We start from the raw sequence: 21,457 nt of genomic DNA, 5'->3' as shown, positions 1-21,457 counted from the left end.
TTGTACTTTTTTCCTCCTTGTATTATTTTCTGTGAATTTAAGACTGGTCACACTGATAATTATTTTATTCTTTTTGAGCCAGACAGATTATGATTCTTTCCTGAAAAGACTGTTTGTCACAGTAAAACTTATTCGTAGTTTTGCTCAAAGTCCCATCCAATCTGGCCTTGAACACTTGAAGGGATGGGGCGTCCACAGCTTCTCTGGACAACTTGTTCCAGAGTCTTGCCACTGTGATAGCGAAGAATATCTGCCCAACATCCAGTCTAAACCTACTCTCAGTTTAAAGCCATTACTCTTTGTCCTATCACTACATGTGCTTGTAGAAAGTCTCTCCAACTTTCTTTTAGGCCCCTACTCCCTAGGCACTGGAAGTCTGCTCTTCTCCAGGTTGAATAATCCAAATGCTCTCAGCCTTTCCTTGTAGGAGAGGTGGTCTGTCCTTCTAATCGTCTTCGTGGTCCTGCTCTGGACTCACTCCAGCTATGTCCTTCCTGTTCTGAGGACCCCAGACCTGGACACAGTACTCCAGGTGGGGTCTCACAAGAGCAGAGTACAGGGACAGAACTTCCTCTCTCAACCTGCTGGCTGTGCTCCTTTTGATGCAGCCCAGGATGCAGTTGGCTTTCTGGGCTGCAAGGGCACATGAAAGGCACAAGACTGGAGTAGCTTCAGAACTATTCCCTGTTTGACTCTTTTTCATGTTATAGAATTAGCAGGACTTTATTTGCTCATCAAGGCAAATAAATACAAGCTTCCCCAGGCAGCCAGGCGTGATGATGCTTGCTTACTACTGGGCAGGATCTAGGGTTACTCAGAAACGAAGTTTCCAACTCCAGAGGTGATACAAATACGAGAGATTCAAGCCACCAGTGGAAGATCTTTCCTATATGGCATTTATATAGGTTAGGGTATTTAAAACTATCTATTTTTACACTACCACACTCAGAGTTCACAGGGAAACTGAGGAAATAAGAGAGGTCATTTAGACAGTTTATTCAAGCTTCAAGAACCCAGACAGCTTCTTGCACATAGCATAATCTGCTTGTAGTGTCATTGCAAAACCATAGGCTAATTCCTGTTTGTTACCCCTGTGTTAAACACCATAGTGGATGTGTCCCAAGGCTCATCCAATTAATCTTCCTTTTACAGGGGACATCTTTGTTCATGAAGACATGAATCAAATGCATTTGTGAAAATTTGCTATTAAGCTTTGAGGTTGATATACTCCCCTTTTAGTAGCATCATCCTCAGACACTGGAGTAGCATAACTAAAATCATTGTATTTCTCACTCTTCTGTTCTAAATCTGCTGGGTGCCTTGCTAGGATATAATGGAATCTTGCTTTCTCTTTTTTTTCCTCCAAAGTAGTTCCATGAGCTCATTGTTTTCCAAATTTTACCTCAGGTCTACAGCTAAAATCACTTTTCCTTGCATATATGTAGGGAGAGACCACAGCTGAGCTGTGAGCTAACCCAGGCTTTGCTGTGTGCCCTGCCCGTGATCAGAAGCAGATGTTGGTAGAAAGGATTCATCCGATAAGACATGGTCACAGGGATAGCAATCATCTACTCAATGCCTCATGCCTTTTATAACCAGAAAGGATATATGCACCTTCTTCTAGGCTGTGTTGACAAGTAAATCAGGTGGGAAGTTCCGCTTGCTCAGCTGCATTAGATATTTAAAGTTGAAGACCTTTTTCACCACACCTAAATTCAAAGTAATAATTCATGAAGTATAGCCAATGATGTAAGGAAATTAGAATTAAAAACACCATTCACCCCTGTATACTGAACTACATAGGAAATTTTTAAAGATATTTGTTGTCAATTACTTCTTGATTCAAAATGGCAGTACTAGTTCATCACGAATATTATTCTGTAATTTCTCTGAACAATTAATCAGCATCAATTATAGTGCATTTGGCACACCTTTGGAGCACATATGTAGACTTTTTCTTCTAACTACTGCTTGCAAGGTTTGCTTAATGCGCTATCTGAGGCAGCCAGATTCAGCAGCTGTGTGGGCCAGACTTGTGCTTCAGGACCTCATCACCTTCAAAACAAATCTTGTCTGTTGCCCATGAGTATATTCACCAGCTCGACCAGAAGCAGAAAACTGTAGGGTTTTTTTCAGTCTCCAAGACCTGCATGCTAAGCCTGCAGACAATATGCTCTGTGCTGTTTTGGGGGGGTTTTATACTGTAAGATTGTGGTAAATATCTGGAAGACACTCTTTACTCATTCTTCTGTGGAACTGGCAAGTACAAGCAATGAAGGTAGACTTGAACAATATTGTTCTCCACTGCTTCTGGGAGTAATTTGGGAATGAATTAGATTTAAGAGACAAGAGAACGACTTTACATTTGTTGCTCGATACATTTCAGGCAAGGTAGTTCTTGGATGCAGGACTATAAAAAGTAAAGATTTTTGTACAGTAAAATACCCAGGGTCAAATATCAAAGCTTGCTAATAGCAAAAGAATATTAATTGGTCCTCTCTGCAATTCTATCTGTATTCTTTCAGAAGATATAAATATTAAACAATTAATGCCCACAATGTCTCAGCAAGATGACTGTCATTATTTCCATTTTATAGAAAAACTGCAGAGCAGAATAATTAAATACTTTGGTTAATGTCACAGAGTAGGTCTGCTGAAGATGTGCAAATATAATCAAACAGCTGATTCCCAGTTTGGCTCTTTAGCTGAAGAACAGATTTTTTCGGCAACACCTCTCTCACTCATTATACATCTCTTGCATAGTCTAAATTAGGAGCATCATTAAGAAGTCAAGATAATCACCTTCCTTCCTTTTTAAAACTATTTACTATTTTATATTGAATAGATCTGAGCAGTTTTCTCATACGATTATAATGGCAAAAAATCTAAACACGCTGAAAATAATCACGCTGTTTCTCCATGTTTTCATGCTATAAACAGACAATAACACCCACAGCAATCTTATTAAGACAAAGATTAGCAAATACAAGGGCTAAATTGTATTCTGTTTTCAAACATATCAAAGCCCTAAAAGACTAGCATTTACATTCTCCTTTTTTACTTTTCTTTCCAAGACATTTTAAAAAAACCTTTTGTGATGAAAATGAAGACACTGTTTGAACCAACAAAACCTCTACATTTTTCTAGTGAAATGAGAGGGTAGTTTTTAATAGCATGATATACAACAATTTCTAAAATCTCACTTTCAAATGTGATATGAAGCATGTAGAAGGCATGGAGAGGACAGAATTTGCATGTAGAAGGGATGGAGAGGACAGAGTTTGAATGTAGGAATGCAATCGCTTAATATAATACCCAGAAACTTTAGAAAATTACCCCTGGCATAATTTTTGAATTTTTAGGTTCTGGCATAAAAGGAAAATATTTGACCTATGGACACTTCTGGAAATATTTCATATAGAGCCTAAAGAGTCAAAGTCTCATTGGGGATGACTTAGCCAACTACTTCATGTTCTTAAGTTCAAACCTGTGGGTCATTACACCCTCTCAGCTGCTATGCAGCATTCCCATCTCTGGAGACCCCTGCACCCAAGCTGTTAGCAAAGTCTTCAGCATAAAAGTCTACATATTGGCTCCTGAGATCTGATGAAACCACACACCTTTGTACTGTGACTGAGCTTTCAAAAGCCCAGGGACATCCTATCACCCTGCTAGGATTCTCAAATCAAAATGTATTCTCCCTGTACTACCTCACACCCCTTCACCATTTCTGGAATGGGCCTGAGCTTCACTAAACTCAGCATGGAGAGAGAGGAAAGATATCTGTTTGACATGTAACTGAAAATGTTAACATATGATGTCACAAGATGTGGTTAAAATGTGTTTTGTTTCAAGTTTTAAAACATATATTTAACCCTTCTGCAGTCTGTCACATGAAGCTGCTGTATTCTAGGATGCACCACTGATGGAAGACTTTCCACAACCACAGTGTTCGGGTGAGGTTCACTTTCTGCCACAGTAGTTAAGTATTCAAGTCTCACCTGTGATGCACAAAGACCTAAATTTCTGCATTCCTCCTTACAGCCTAGTTGTTAGGTTTCTTTCCTAGAAGATAGGAAACCAAATCAAACACAGATATTATTTGGATTTGATTATCCTATTCTTCAGAACAGCATTATAGACAACTGCTTCTTACATCCCTGCCAAACCAAAAAGGATTGACCTTGCTTCATCCACTTGACTCTGAATTAATAACTCTACATCCCCCCAAAAATAAGAAATAAGCATCTACTCTCCCTCCCAAATAGTTATTTTATGAATTACTTACTGAGAGGTGTCTCACTCCTTTAATGTGAATGTAGATTATACAACCAGCTTAGAAAAGACACCTAACTTTTAGAATATTGAAGTCCCAATTAAAATGCCTAGGTTAGTTTTGAAAATAGTGATGGATTTCCAATGCATACAAATGGCAGGTGCTTTTACAAAGTGCTTTAGTTCTTCCACAAGTAGTACACTAATGAATTTCACTGATCTTACTGTTTTAACTTGCAGAATTCTGCAACATATAGCAATAGCCTAAACTATACCTGTTTTCAAAACCATTAGAATGTATTAAATTAATGTGACCATCACTATGAGACTCAATTTGTAAGAGTTAATAGTTTTTTTCTGTATAAAGGAGTTTCATTAAGATTCATTATATTTGTTTAATTTTTAGTCTAAAATTAAGTGATTTGTTTATACTTCATGTAAAACAGTTATAAAATACTATGTAAGAAGCTTTCAAAACATACTTTTATGTATAATTCTTTGCAGAGAGAAATGGAAACCCTTGCTGACCCTTAATATTTAATCTTCTCATTGTCACAACTTCTTTTTTTCTTAGCTCTTATTTTTTAGCTCCCACAGAGAAAGAATTCTAAAAGGAAATAGAAATAAGGGTCTTCATTTATCCTTATTATCATTATTCCTAAATTTATAAAACAATATTGTGACTTTACTAAGAGCATATTCTTACATATTTTCAGTGGACAACTTCAAAGTTAAGATACAGAAGAAAGAATTACCTGTGATCATTACTGTAATTCATATGTCATTAAAAAGATAGCTCTGAATTGGAAATCGTGTTTTGGGGACATGATTTGAAGTAACTGAGAGAAGAAAACTAAAGAAGGAAGTTGGGGTAATTTTTGTCTTAGAGACAGTGAAGTCCATCACAACCAAAAACTTTATAAAACTTTTCAAAATATTTCTTTGTTAATGTATGTTAATAGCAATGTGCCACAATGGCATAAATACACCAATAACATGCACTAAGAAATTAACATGGGACAGATCTCCATAAACACTTTTTTTTTTCTTATGATTAGCTGCTGCTGTCTTATTGGTTTCTTTGGATTTAGATCCGTGCCAGCTAAAAAAACATTTGAAACATCTCTGAAAGTAATGAATAGATGAACAGAGACCGCTAATACTTTCTACTCCTGTATTTCAGATAATGAAATGAAAGATTGGATCATTTTCCTTTGAAGAATATATCTCTGCTTAACATTTGCTGTTTTATAGCATATTGATTGATTTTTCACCAAGTGTCTAAACATACAATATACAAAGGGAGAGAAAATGTAAAAGTAGTACCTGTACTGCATATCAACCAAGGGTGCATTTTCCTCTGTACCGATCAGTTCCATTTATCATATCTATTATATGATATCTTCATATCATCTTGAGACTAAGAACTGCTTTTTCCAGGCATTGAAGTCATACTAGAATAGAAACTGTGTTTTGCCAATCTAGAAAACTTGATGTCAATAAAAGAAAGTGAGCAAAGTCTTTGCGCGCAAGTGCTATGCGGTGTATATGCACCTGCATGTGCCTTCTGTGAGCAAAGTGATGGCCTCATTGCCATTTTGTGTGAGGTGATAGAAGGGCTAAGGAACTGTGATTCATAAGGACTGTCATAATGTCTATGCTGTATAAAATCTATGCTGTATAATGGCTCTGGCCATGCTCAAGAAGTGAGCCGGCTCTGCTCTGCATCAGTGCAGTCAGCGCTCCCATGCTGAAAGGTTGGGTGCATTACCTCAGGTAGATTACAGATTGTGCTCACATGAGAACTGAACTAAACTGGTGTACTTTGGTCTTATTTGGAAGGCAAACATGTTCGGGTTATAATCCAGCAATATGGACCCACCAGAGATGCAAATTAGAGTTTCTTCTGCGATCAGTACAACCTACTTTATACACTTGACATGACGCTGAGATTAGGAAGAAATTTGATAGATAGCTTTTTGATTTTTAGTTTTCCAGTCTACTGAATTTCATCTGCACTGTCTTGCAAGCCCAAAGCTGTCACAGATCCCAATTACTCACTTAACAGAGGATTCAGTCAGTACAAGAGAAACAGCCTCAGTTATATGATAATTTCTGTATGTACCTTCAGAAGGCTTTACAAAGAAGGCAAATCTCTTTAGCTTCATTTTATGTTTGAGGAAAATAAATCAGGCATAAATCTGGCTTGCCAATGTCCCCATCACCTGTCCCATGATTCAAACAAACCATATACAATGTCATCAGCTCTCCAACTGCTAATAGGTTGCCCATTTCTAATCTCTGTCAAAGTGTCATCATAGCTTCTCTTTTATGGTGGTCTAAAGTATGTTGCATATGTAAAGAAATTAAATTATATTTTGAAAGTGTAAATGAGTTTACAGTGAAATAAACTTCTCCCTTTTGGTATAGAGGGATTTTTTATTTATACAAATAAATCTTTCCTTCATGGTAAAATTTAACACCAGTTCAGTCATTATGGTTTCCATAGTTTTTGAAAAGAAAAAAAAAAAAAAAAAAGGCTTGTTTATAGGCAGCAGCTCTGTCTGATTATTCCAGCATTCCCAAACCCATGGTGTAACAGTCAACAATCCCTTGGGAGCAATGTTAAAAACTGATATATTGATTAAGTAGTAAGATTGGCAGTCCGAGGAAAAATCTGTGGAAGTGACTAGAACGTGAATGTAGAGTACATGTGCATTTGGGATGACTTGCTGCAGATCAATGTCCTATTCAGCATAGACAGTTCTGATGGCTGAGGATGAGGTTTTTGCCCAAAACCAGATCCTAGATCTGAGAACTCTGTAAGCATGCCAATTTTTTTTTAATAGAATAGAAAAAGAGACACTTTAAATTTATATTTTTTTTATGTTTCAGTATATCTTTCCCCAGCAGAATAGAAGTATTCCATGTATTTTTGCAGTTTCACAAAATAAACCCATTTGTATTTCTAACATTTTAGGAGTGAGGGCAGTGGTTTTAGAGTTGCTAGCAAGCACTAGTCATTGGTTTTATCAAATGTGAAGACAACAATGTGTACACCATTCCCAGGAAGAAACAAGCCTAAGCAGGAGGGTTTTTTTTACCAGTGTTCTCACTGCTAGAGAAATCAGGAGATGGAACTCTCCACTACTAAAGTTCACGTATCATTTCAGGTGAAAAAAAATCCAAAAACTGTGCAGAAGATACTTCACCACATATGCTAACTTAGCCCTAACACACAGCAAAACAGGACACGAACCTTCAATCAATGGCAAATTTCTCTAAATTATTCTGTGACAGTTATTCTGTGACAGTAAATAGAGCTAGAGCTGCTCAGACCATATCTATTTCACATACGTGATGAGTTCCAAAACAGAGAGAATATCACCCAAACATTTTCCTCCTCTTGGCCTACTCAATCGCTAAACCAGTTCCTGATGAAGGGTTGCAGCCTAGTGTATCCAACACGATTTTCCTCCAGACACTCCAGTCTGCAGTCATGGTTCAGATCCATGTGTCATAAAAAAAATAAAAAGGAAAAAACAAATTTTAAAAAGGCATTTGTTTGACACTGCTTTAGACCTTCCACTTTAAAAGTCCTCTGCTTTGAGAGAACAAGCCTTGAGTTATTTATATGGTATTGGAAGTATCCTGAAGTATTGAAACTTGGGAGCTGTTTTCCTACAGTCTCATAATAGGATTTCTTGTAATCTCTATTTTTCATCTTAATTTTTGGGGTACAACACATTAGTTTTTCAAGCTTTGCACTGCAGTTGTGATTCCTAGAAATGTAAAATGGTAAAATGGAAGCTTTGTGCATTCACAGAGCTGCAGAACCCAGGAACCTCAGGCTTCCTGGATTTAGGCTTACCATGAAATTTAATTAAAAACAATGGTGAAAACATTTCTAATACATTTATGATGAGGAATTTCTTTTTCTTTTTTTGTTGAATTCAAATGCATCTATGCAAGCATACAGAGAAGATACTAACGGACATAAATGATATTGTTTTGCTGTTTCTTTACCATCCTTCAATGCTATGGGTCTTTAGGGATGAGGTGCACCAAAGTCTGGCAATTCTCATCCCTGTTTAACTCACTAGCTATCTGAGCCAGAGCAGTTCACAGCCTACGTGTACTCTCCTGCCACGTTTAGCTATTCAGATCTATGTTCTAGTGTGCTTGGGAAGTTGAACAAGCTAGGATTATTTAGAAATGTTGTTCTGCTTCTTGATTGCAATAATGCTACTTCCCTCATCAAAGACATTTTGATTGGAAATCTACAGTGAGAGTCACAAAGGACAATGTTGGTGTAATTAGGATGCTAAAATGACAGTGGCAGAATGTTGGTTGAGCTGTGGGAATGGCACTCAAATACTGGTTTTCATACTCTGTATTTACAATGGCAGTACACCTTCAGACATGTTTTGTGATAGCAAACATCTGCCACCGTTATAATAGAGAAAGCGGGGCTTATTATTCAGGCAGTAACAACAACTTTCAAAGCTGCCAAGCAAAAGGCAAAGTTCTGATGACTGGGGACCAGGAAAGCCCACATTTGTGGACATCTACCCATGTCTTTTTGCCCTTAGAAAAAAGTCCTTCTGTTACCCTTTCCCAAGCCTCTCTTTGGAATTATTCTGCTTAGGAGATTTTGATGGAAAAGTTGAGAGAGAGAGAGCTAAGAATTGCCTTCACGGTATCATTTATTTATTAACCTTCTCTTGCTTTGATTTATCTAAGTGATTTTTCTCCTTGGCAGTGACAGAAGGAATTACTTTAATGTGTTTCACTCATTTTGATAATAGTTATTCTTTATATTATTCTGTGGTTTTGTTTATTATACTGCTTTTTATGGCATCATAGCTTGACCAGTTTGGAGTATAGATATCTTGATAGCTTAGTGGTCATATTTACACTGTGGCCAACCATTAGGGAAAGTTTGAGAACAGTGTTTCCCAATTATATAAACCTATTGAAAGTTTACAAACATATATATATATTTTAAATATATATATACTATGAACATATTGAAATTGGGCTCCAGTGTGGAGCCCCACTAAATGTAAGAACAGGACCTGAACCAGATAGATGTCAGGCCAGAGCAGGGCTCTGGATCAGGCATACTGAGGAACATGGAAAAAAGCATCTTGGTGGTTCAGAACAGCATTGTTTGGTGACACTGCTGTCACCTGCCAGTGTCTTCCAGATGATGTAAGAAGCAGGACAGAGAGGGAACTGGGGTTGGGAGCAGACAGAGCTGAACACAGTCAGAAGAATATAATACCTTTTATTTCGAAGTAGGTATTTGCATAGTACTCTACACAAAGCCTACAATCATAGGTCCAGACAGTGTATGCAAAATACCAGTGTTATAAGCACATTCATGGGAGTTTAGTTCATTCTTATTAACTGGATAACAATTACACCTGAAAGTGTCAGTGATCTAGATCCTGCAGTCATTTTTAATTTGGAGTGTTTGCTGCTGAAGGAACGAGGACTAACTCTAATCATGAATAATGAGCAGAGCGAGGCTGGTATGAAATGCATGTAAGATTAAGGAAGAAGTCTACAGGAAATGGCAGGGATGTAATGCATGCTGCACCATGTCTACATGAAAGTAACTTGCACCGTTAGTGAATACACTCGTAGGCATGGAAATTAATTCTGCATAGTAAAGAATATAGTAAAGCCATGACTTCTCCAGTTCTGATTTGATAATACAGAATAAATAGCACAGTAGGACATCTATATAGTATGTCTTTAACAGAAAAGTAACTATCAAGAAACTGCCTCTATTCTGACACGTTTATTCTGGGCAAGTCTGGAGATCCTGTCTCTCCTGCACACTCTTGAAGTCTTAAGGCTTCCAGTTATTTAACATTACTTATCTGACTGCTGATAATGTTTTCCCTCTCTCAGAGGAACAGTACTAGGAGAAAAAAGATGCACTGCTTCAAAGTCCTTTTCTCCCTGTCTTCTCCCCGGTCCTTAATCCATCAATTTCCATGTATGTAATAATTGTTGCTGGATTAACACGCTTTGCCCTATCAAGAACACTGAAATTCTGTTGATATGCCTTAAAATAGGTAAATGCACAGAAAATAGCAAACTCTAAATGATGACAAAGGATAGGAAAAGTGACATCAGTAGCATTATTTGGATAGTTCAGTAAGTTGTTGGAATGTTGCTGGAGCTGACAGATTTCCCTAGTTGTTGCTAATTCTGAGAAATGGAAAGGGAGTAACATTGTCCCAAAAAGAAGTAAAGATGAAAACAGGGTCAGAAGAATGAAGAAAAAGGAACAGTAGAAGTAGAAGGGAAAAAAGGAAGAGAGGGGCAATCAAGAGAGGGGGTCAAGGCTGTTGGTAGGAACCGTGATGCCTGAGGCTGTGACCATGAGGAGACTCGGAAGCATTGTACATGTGCATGCACATTAGGCAGGTCCTTAGAGGTACCCTTACCTGGGAAGCATGGTACTCCTCTGGGTGCTTGCTGCTAGAGTAACAGTTGCTGGATCGTCTCCTGATAGAACTACTAATTACTCAGGCTATGTCTGTATCAAGGTGAGATGCATTTCTCCCACCCTTGCTCTCCTTTAGTAGGTAGTTCAGTTGTACAGCTTATGAGAAAGTTGTGATGCCGCTGTCCTGACAGCTTGTGGCATGTATACCTCTCCTCCAAGTCTGAAATCTTCCAGCCATTTAGGGAACCAAAAATTGATAGCTGGAATGACTTCTTGTCCTCTGCAAAATTTTTAATGCTGCAAATGTTCTCTTTCTGTTCAGGGCAAAATTGAAGTCTTTCAAACCAATCACTCCCTAATGAGGTCCTCTGACATTAAAGCAGATATGGGTTTTCCTGAAAATTTGTTTAAAATCTGACAAAAATACATCCCTGAGAAAATGTTAACAAACCCAAATTTCTTGGGGTAGATTTTTGGTTTGACAAACTGATAATGGACAAAAAAAGTTAAACATTTTGTGAATAAGTCTCTTTGAACTTTCATAGATCAAAATATAGTTTTATGCACAACGCATCAGAATGCAAAATCGTTTGAGAACCAGTTTATGAAGAGAGAATAGGAAATGAAGGACACTTAATTCATCTTGTCCAATGGAAACAAGAAAGTAATTTCCACCAAAGTTTATAGCTACTGTCCAGTTTCTTCTGAGTTTGTTCTCAGCTAGCAGAGAAAAACAGGTTATACCCTGCAGGATTTTGTAAAAGAAATTTTAAAAAATTGCTCTGCATTTCCAACAATTATAGCTGTGGGAAGGTTTTTATTTTTCTTAAATTTTTTAAATCAAGCTATTCCAAAGCTAAATTCTGTGCCATATTTGCCTACACACTATCCCTTTCATGTAATTTCACTTAGATATAGCAGCTAAATAAAACAGTGATGTAAAATCCCAATGGAAAAATAGATCTAGCTAGAGTAATCATATTATCAACACATCAGCTCTGCAAAACTCTGTCTTGCTTCCTTGCACAAAATGACAATTTAAAGTATCTTTCCAGAAGTCTCCTGGGAGATTATCGTATTTTATTCTCTACTTAGGAAAAAAAAATCTTAGAGAACTTATTAGAAGTCTCCTAGTGAAATACTGACAGTTCAGTTCAGCATTATATGCCAGTTTCAGAGAAGCTGAAATGTAATTTATTTCATTTTACTTTCATCAGCAAGTAAAGGTCATCCATCCAAAACCAGCTTTTCTGGATGCACACATTTCATTTGTTATCATTTTAAGTAACACAGAGTGCAGTCAAATTCCAATATCTGTCAATCTCATGCAAGTTCTGTTAAATAATCTTTTACTTTCTATTTAACTGCTTATACCATGAACATTGAATAAATGCTTCCTTGGCATGCGAACAAACAGCTTAAAGCAGAAAGACTGCTTTTAAAATGTAAGGAATTTTCTAACTCTTTAATGATTAACTGAAAACTATATTTTCCAGTTATTATTAAATTATTTGGAATCTATAAATCTTCTGCACATGTAGCTACACCTCTACACATCCAAAGTAACTCAATATTTAAGAATACCCCTCTGATAGTCAAACATAGTCTTTCTCCTCCTCTGTTGTAACAAGTACTAATAACAGGTGTCATTGAGAGCTCGCTAGGAACTACAAACAAGCACAGAAATAATCTGCAGACACACTGACTATGCTAATTAGGCTTACAGCTAATATGTCTTGTCAGGTAATTTCTGTTTCTTTTGCAAAAATACCAGGTCTTGGCATGTTTAGTTATTCTTGTGACTTTGTTGCTATGGTTGTTGTCTGCATTAGTGATCTGCTTTGGAATCATATTGCAACTCTGAAATAGACTCCCTGGCTACTTCCCTTGTCGGTCTGGTGGTTCAGTTCTTTACATAATTTAGGTGTGCAAAAACTATTTTCCTTTCCAAGAAGAAGTAGTGAGAGGCATGGTTTCAAAACTTCTGCAAAAGTTCATGAGGATATTCAGCTCCAAACCAAGAAGAGGGCTGGGCCACTCTGGAGTCCTGTAGCATGAACCCTGCATGCATTCAACCACAGAACTTCTAAAACAGCCAGGGCTCCTACAGCAGCCTGAAAAGGTTCTCATACTTCATAAAAGGCCATCCATTTTATAACATGCTATATATATGTTTTCTTCTTCACTACAAGCTGCCACCAGCAACTGCATCTTCAGGGTGTTTGCCATTTCTTCACCATGCAAGAAATAAAGTCCTGAATTCACTTCAAATACATGCTCAAACAGATTGACATAAGGTAGAAATGACATCTAGGTTTTCAATCTCAAGTTTCTAATTAATATTTCTTGCTTCTAACAGTTTGAAATAAGGAATTTTTTTGTGCTACATGTTTAAAGGAAACAAAATACATTCTGTTAATATGTATATTACTCGTGGTGTATATATCTATTATGTAAGCACATGTTAGCTGCCATCTGCTGATTAAACCAAAATGAACACCAAATCAAGTTACAAAATCTCCTTCCACCTTCATATATATTGGTACAATGCCTTTGTTGTTCTGTCTTGGCCAAACTTTCTCTAGTGGTAAATCAGTCTGCAGGATGAATATATCTCTGGAAAAAAAAACACCTCTATTGCTGAAGGTCCTGCAACATGATCTGGTTAGTAAGAGAGTGATCCTACACAGAAGCTGTGTTCTGCTGCAGATACATTTTTCAGCCAGGCATCCAGTCTCAGCGCTGCTAAGGAAGCAAATTGGATGTGTTCAGGTCCTTGCCTCACTCTCACATGCAGAACAGAGCAAAACAACTGCCTCTATGAGTACAGAATCATTTCAGTAGAATAAATTCCCACATATTCTACTTACACTTTAATCTTCCCTTTTGGCATTGCCAAGCATAATTTCAGAACAATAAATAACAAAACCAGATGCTAAGGTGTCAGGCATGACATAGGAACCTGAATAACTCAGAAAATAATCAGAAAATATGTAGAAAAAAATCTTTGAAAGACTTTATTCTAGCATGTCCTTAGAATTTTTTTTAACACACTCATAAATCTTAGACCTTTTTATTGGCTGCTAAAATTAATCTACTAGAAATAGTTGGTTGAAAACAATTATATCTGACTTCTTCATGACTCAAAACCTAAAAGCGAAGAAAACTTGAAAGAAACTGACTGGTAATAAAAAAGAAGCTGATGATAATTGCTGTTGCTGAAAATGCAAAAAGGGATGGAATATGAATGAAAACTAAAATGGAATTTTATAATCCTATATCTTCAAAACTTTCTATTCATATAAGTTACGTCAATAAACATGCTTGTTTGCTTAATGGGGAGTAAATCCACCCCATTCCCCCATGACCTATTTCGTCAGCATTCTAGTCTGAGTGACTGCCTTCTTTTCCCTGCTAGAGTTTTTCTGAAAGTCTAAAGGCAGATTTCCCATCTCCAGTTATTTATACAGAGGTCTCATGCATCTCATGAGATGCAATCTTCAGAATTGCAGGTTCGGCTTGCTACTGTGCTTCTTGCTAAAAGAACTATTTGAGAGCAATGCCTTCTTTCTCACCCTCTCTGATAAAAGAGTCAAGATATATAAGAAAGAAAAAGATCGTATTTCTAATATAATAATCCCTGTCTCCACTTTCTACCTCCTTTTCCCATCCACTCCTCCTCTGCTCAGTGCCTTAGTGAATTCAGTGCTCTGTTTTCCTCTATTCTAGTTGCCAGGATGGCAGTAATAGTCACTCCATTGCCCCCTGCACATTGCAGAGCAGTCACTATATTGCTGCTGTCACATTGTGGCACATCTCATCAGGGCAACACAACAGGAACACATCTCATTAGGACCACTGCCTCTCTCCACAGCCAGCAGCTTGGGCAGTGGTGCCCGGTACATTCATAAGGGTATGTGTGCCTGTGTATATACCACATACGCACAGGTGTATTTAAGGGTGTGGACACAAAGAAATATAAGTATGTATAAGTATGGCCAGTCTTCACGAACGAAGATTTGGGAAAGGTCATTACCCTTCGAGCCTGCGCAGTGGATTTTTTAGGTGAGACACAGTGTGCGCTGAACTGAGCCCACCCTTTAATCCTGAGGTTCAACTGCTGGGGCCGAGCGAAGCTCGGACGGTGGCAGCGAGCTCCTCAGGACGTAGGTTTGTTTAGAGTGACCTTCTCTTAGATGGATGGCCTTACAGGGCTGATGAGCACCATCTGCCCGGAGGGGTTCCCTGACCGGGAATCAAACCCAGGCCACGGTGGTGAGAGCGCCGCATCCTGACCGCTAGACCACCGGGGGCCCCCACAAAGAAATATAAAGCATAATTGATAAACACATTTCAGGGAACCTATGTGCTACAAATGCCACATAAATAGTGTATGTGTGTGTATATGTATATACGTATATATATAAGTATGTATTAATATTTATAAAATGTTGCAGGTGTGAAAACTGAGAATCACTTCTAACAGGTGATTAAATCTTTCCTGAAGTTACAGACTGTGTGTGCCAGTGTATTTATCTGTATAGGGGGAGTGTTTGTTATTTGTACCTTGTTCCAGCATTTAGATTCCCTGAGCTCTGACTTACATCTCTTTTGTTGTCTCCTGGGTGGCCTTAGGTTTTTTACTTCTAAGTTACCTTTAATCACAAAGGAATAGCTTTTGAGCCCTTTTTTTTCTCTTCTTCCATGTTGCTGCAATCAACTGAAAGAACAAAACCTTAACCATACTGAAATTAGTAGAACTTTTTCCAGTGTTTCTGTGAGCAAGATTTCATCTCTAATACTCCTTATCTTTCAGCAAATCTAGCTTTGTTGCTAGAATTTCAATTTGTAGTTCTGCAAAACAGATGTGGTTTTTCTTATTTTAAAGATCAAGAGGTCATTAACTTTAATCTGATTAAATCTCCCATTTCCCTATACTAATTTACCTCATCAAGAAAGTTAGGATGTGTTTTCAGAGATTTGAAACTGTGCCTTTTGCAACCGGACATGTCTATCTCGTATTGGTCTTTTTAGCCACCAAAGCGCTTGCAACAAACGTGGGTAGAGCCCTTCCCAAATCTTCGTTCATGAAGCCTAGCCATGATGATGATGAAACAAAGATACATAACAAAGATATCTGATATAAATAAATGTAATATGACTATTTTCTAGTGAAGTTTGTTTGAAGGAAAATATTATGTCCCACAAACTCAACTGTTTTGATGCAAATTTAAGTCGTAGTTGTCAAATACCTGTTCAAATTTTCATGATACTGCAAAAATTACTTTATCTTTCTAGGACTTGATTTCCACCCCTTTTTTACTCCACATAAGGCAGTTTCACTAATAATTTTGCTTGTAAAACTCCAAAAGATTCTTTAGGAAAAGGCATTTCAAAAGTCAACGTATTGTTATCACTAGAGCAGCATTTTATTTTGCTTGTATGGTTCTTTCAATTGGTATAGATTTTAAAGTATTTTATTAAAGAATGGGAAACTTCATTACTCTCATGCCATAGGTATCTATGAGATATAAAGTGATTAATGCCTAACTCAAATTAAATTCCACTCAACTAAACTCAGGTTAAAGTGATAGAAGAGCCGGGAAGTCCTCCTACCACTTTGTTGTTTGTCCTATATATGAGGACATCAGGGTACCAGAAGGCTCTAATTGCCCTGGTAAAACTCTTCTGTCCTTCAGCAGACCAATGTGCTTGTCAGTGAGATAAAGAATGCCTAACATTGTTATTATTGTTTTCAATTAAACTCCCTTTATGAGAACTTATGATAAATATATATTCTAGCAGGAATTCTACTTACCTTGGCTGAGAATAAGTCTTTGTGGTACTTTAACATTTGTTTTGTGTGACATTTGGCCTCAACTGACCACAAAGACCAAAGGCTGCACTCAAAAACTAGTTTTTTATGCTCAGCTTTATGTTGCCGTGGGAGTTAGGTGCTGAAAAAATCTCCCGGAGCAGTTAATTAGGGATGAGATAAGAAAGGTTTATTATGCCAAGGCAAAGATATTACAAGACGCGCGCAGGCCATGCCTGAGATGTTACATTTTATAATACCATCCATCCAATCCCAGATGTGTCCACCCTGTGGCCTTTACTCTGGACCACCCCGGGTCCACCCCCTGAGAAATGGGTCTGGGGGCTTTCGGGACCCTCTGTTCATCCCATCTTCATCTTCATCAGAGCACAAAGGGTACATAGTTACCCAATTCTTGACCATATTCTGTGGTTTAGGCCCTGATATGCTGTTCTGCCAACAATCTAGGCCTTGCCTTGACAAAAGACTAAACATTTCTGCTGTATTCAGGGGTAGGAGTGATATAGGGAGCATAGAATGGGGTAAGAGGGTTAAGGAATGTGTAAACAAGGGTGCTAGAGGGAAAGGGACAAGGGAGGGGGGGTTGCTGCTTTTAGAGTCTACTTCCACTACTTATAAAACTTACAAGTATTAGAAAAATAAAAACCATTAGGGGCTTAAGGCATCACTTAGCAGGTCTAGTCCTTAGCCCAAAAGCTTCATTAGGGTGACTAGACCACCTATCTAATGTAGGAAATCAGATAGGCACCTAAGAATGGAGGCACACACCACAAAGCAGTGGGAGGCTGTCCAGAACAGGACTGGGATGTGTATTCTTCCATCCTTCAGCGAGACACATGCAGTGCTCTGAAGGAGTGAATCCTCCTTGGAATTCATAGCTGGGAATCCTCACTTTAGAGCAGAGAGCTAGCCCCTTCCTTTTATGAAGAAATTGGGGAATAACAGCTTTTGAAACACAATCAGGAAAGCACTCACAAAATACAGACTGTTTTTTGTGATCTTTCCAACAAAGGAGATTTAAGCTGCCTCTTCCACCATCTCTTTACAGGATTATAAACGGCATAGGGAAGAAAGCTGAGTCTACGCTCTACTGTTGCAGATGTACCCTGGGCATAAATCATTAGGGAGTCAATAGGTAGGAGGCAGAAAGAGGTCTAGGGAAAATTGTAGTGCCTTGATTAGCAACTAGGCCACCAATGAGGAGGAAAGGATTCCTCACCTCTAACCCTAAAGCTCATTACACATTGTAAAATCAACATCCCTTGCTGTCTAGGAGCTAGAAAATCCTTAAGGAAATTGAAATATCAAGCCTGAATTACTCATACTGAAGAAAGATTCATATCTAATAGGTAATAGCTTCAATTGCTGCAAAAAGGACTTCATCCTATGCCTGTTTCTTTTAAATTCAGACAAACAAAAAGGAACTGCTACCACTGCATTTAGGATGGAGTCTGCTCTTGCAGGCACATCTATATCCTTAGGCCTGAGAGCTGGGGTAATAGCTAGTTTATCAATTTTGAATGGCCCTTCCCTGTGAAGAATGAGCCCCTTCTGGGGATCTGCTGGCACCAGGCAGCTAAGAGCACAGGAGTCTGTAAGGCAGAGGGCCAGAGAGAGTTTAAGCATTACCAGCCCTAAGAAGAGAAGTTTTCAGGGTTGGATTTTCAGAACCAGATACCAGAATTTCCCTTGATCTCTGCTAGTAGTGCCTGTTTCTGATCTGGGGCTTCTTAGAAGTAAGGATAGCCTAATCAACCAGGAGTTTAGGTCCTTCATATTCTTTTAGTCAAATTAGTCCTACCCACATTTGCTAAACTGTGTTAACTGCATGGATTCACAGGCTATTTGAAAAGGTCTGCCATCAACTTTCTTTACACCGGTGTCCTTAAAGGAATACAGAATTAAGTAATGCTGACCTGGTTTTCTTACACTTCTTCAATTTATTTCCTTTACTCCCCTGCTTTTTCCTTCTATTTCCTCTTAGCTATCTCTGTAGACTTTCTTTAGAAAGTTACATTCTGGGTAAGATTGCTATATAAATTCTTCCTTATATATTAAGAAAAAAGGAAAACTTTCTTTCCAGTTTTTAAATACCTAGTTTTAATATGTACAGTAAAGTTGTACCAGAGAAAGACCATGGGCTGCAAACCATAAGATGGAAAAAAGACTACTTGGCAAAAGATATAGTAAAAAAATTTACATTGAACTGTTACTGTAGTGGCAAAAATTTTGCTAATTCATTACTGATTTTTTTCTCTTTTCAGAGTAGAATAATATATGACACTAAAACCTCGTAATTGAACATTAGAGTCAACTGCTTTAACCTAACACTGCAAATATTTAACTCCACTTTATAACAAGCATAAAAGGAAGACATCAAACTAAGAAATAGCAAATAGCTTGAGTCTTTTCAAATGAAGTATAATCTCTGCACTAACTGCTGTTCTGCTTTGTACAATGTATTGTCAATAGCCTGTGCAGAATATTCTTCACTCTCATATTTTAACCTTGAGAGTTGCTCTCAGAGACATCGGTGTATATGTTAACCCAGATAGGAAGTAGTAAAAAGAAAACATCGCCTTAGAACATGTAGAACATGGTTGTAACTACTGGAGGATTTTTTCAGATATTTGTTCCTTCAACCCATTCCTCTTTCTCAACTGAGGGATTTCTTTTTTTTCTTTCTTTTCTATGGAAAAAGTCTTTTCAGTGACTTTTGTTAAGCTTTACATTTCTTAGCTTGTTATACTAGTAGTTCCAGCTCTCTGACCTTCCTTTTGTTATGCACACAAAGAGACACTCCAAGAAATTAACAACTGGTTTCTCTCAACTGCAATTTTTTTTTTCTCAGAAGAGTGTGCAATTTGAGAGGCTTAGGGATTATTTTTGTTGGTTTTATAATATATACTATCTAAAATATGTATTATTTTTAAATATGCTTTCATTCTTGTTATGTCAAGTTTTAGGTTTGGGAAGATAATATTTTTGCTTCTGTTTGTGTGCATGCATACCTTTAAAATTCTTATTAGGAATGTTTCTGAATTTACTTTGTGGGCACTTAGATCAGATTCTTAAAACTCTTCAGTTCTTGTTTTCAGTGTCCAAACTTGACTAATCTTTATGGTGAGTTACTAATTTGTTTACTTCAGCAAGACACAGCATTTCATTTAAGAGTCTTTGTTTATAATCACCTTCTATTTTACACCTACAGCTTATTTCTTTGAAATGTTTAGCGCTACCAACACAAGTCAGCTTGAAAACTTAACTATTGATACACAATGGGAAAATTATTGGTGCTGTTTTTCCATTGTTTTAATTTAGTGTTGGTGTCCTTACACTCACAAGTGCTTTACAATGCATCACTGACTTAGATTGCACTTTTCCCAGATGGAAAATAAGCAGCCATTGGTTTAGGCACCCAGTACCTTGTTATATGGATTTGTATTCTCTATACACAGACTTTAACCTGAAGTCTTGAGTCACTGATGGGCTTTCAAGAAAGCTAGAAGTGAGGAGCTCTGCTCAAGGCATTTAGACAACAGTGAGCAGAACCTGGATAAGGACTCTTGGCCATCCTGAGTCCTGTTGATCAACGCTTAGTTACCTCTTTGTTCAGAATAGTCAAGAAACACAGTTCTGTTTGTTATATTTGTAAAGCAAATGCCCATCCTTCCACCCTGTGAGGAAATTTAAAAATAAAAAAAAAAAAAAAAAAAAAAAAAAAAAGAAAAAATCTTATTTGCAAATATGGATATAATTTTAAAAAGTGGCCTGTAAATCATCACCTCTCTTCTCCACTTTGACTATATTAGTAAACGGCATTCTCACTTTCAGCCACAGGGCAAATGGAAACTAATTTGAGCACTTCAGTTGCTTTCTTTTCTCTCTAGGGTAGTTCTCCCTCTAGCATCTAGTATCCATGGCACGTAAGACTTTGCAAATTAAAGCAAGAACATTGACCAGCATCCTAAAAAAACAGTTACATCAGTACAGATCCCAAACCCAGAGGTATAATGAGTTTCTTAAGGAAAAGATACTAGGCAGGCAGAGAAGTGAAATGTTAAATAGAGATCAGATTATGGGGATTTTATGGTATTTCACAGAAGCCTCTCAGGCTTTCTTTCTGACCTACAGAGCCATCTCAGGAGTTATATTGCCACTGGCAAAATCCTCCAGATCTATGCAGTTGCATCTGAAAAAAAAAAAAAAAAAAAAAAAAAAAAAAAAAAAAAAAAAAAAAAAAAAAAAAAAAAAAGGCAGCATTAAATCCCAATCAAAATTTTGGGCTTGCTTATGCAGCAAGATACAGCAATGTAACTGCACATAGCCTCTAATCATATCTACACAAACAGCTGTTGCTTAGAACTCCAAAAGACTTGCTTTACCACAGAACTAATATACTCTCCAGTAAGTGTTCAATATTATAAGCAGGTATCCTCTACTCTTTCCTGATTCTGATTTGTCTGCTTCGCATGAGAAGGTGTTTTTCCATTGTACTAGGGAACTATGTATTAGGAAATCAGTCAGAAGCAACTGTGATTCTTAGATGGGGAGTTTAGCTTATGTGCACAGGAATGCCTATGGTTCTTCTGCAGCTTCATGCTCCATCTTGTTTGGCTTAGTTCTCACTATTTTCACAGCTACTGTGAGTTGATTAGGACTTTCTGATGGTCTGGTGGCCATCGCAAATACATAGCTTGCGTGCAGGTATGCTATCCATATTTAGCTGGCTAGCTGCAGTTTTGCAAGCCAGTCACAAAGCTAATGAAGAGCTCTTTCTGCAATTCTGGCAGAAATAGAGAGAACAGCAGTTTGCTGTTCCTAAACCACATGGAAAGAAGGGAGGAAGAGACCACTTGCTTTTGGAGCAGCTTTTCTTC

General features: G+C 37.6%; 1 protein-coding gene across 3 annotated transcripts in view; it reads left to right on the top strand.

Moving 5' to 3' along the window:
• The window catches only part of FUT9 (fucosyltransferase 9), a 104,976-nt gene that overhangs the window by 67,890 nt on the left and 15,629 nt on the right, over positions 1-21,457 (top strand). The window contains exon 1 of one of the 3 annotated variants that reach the window (XM_027724746.2): positions 3,936-3,956. The exons of the other annotated variants lie outside the window; for them this stretch is intronic. The gene's annotated coding sequence lies outside the window, so the exon portion shown is untranslated. Of the gene's footprint in view, positions 1-3,935; positions 3,957-21,457 lie in introns of those variants that run through there. 3 annotated transcript variants of the gene reach the window in all.

The sequence above is a fragment of the Pipra filicauda genome, unplaced genomic scaffold (assembly GCF_003945595.2).
Source record: "Pipra filicauda isolate LSUMZ 115617 unplaced genomic scaffold, ASM394559v2 scaffold128_size5466820_pilon, whole genome shotgun sequence".
NCBI lineage: Eukaryota > Metazoa > Chordata > Aves > Passeriformes > Pipridae > Pipra > Pipra filicauda.
The sequence above is the reverse complement of the archived record's forward strand: the minus strand, read 5'-3'. Positions and strand labels throughout refer to the sequence as shown.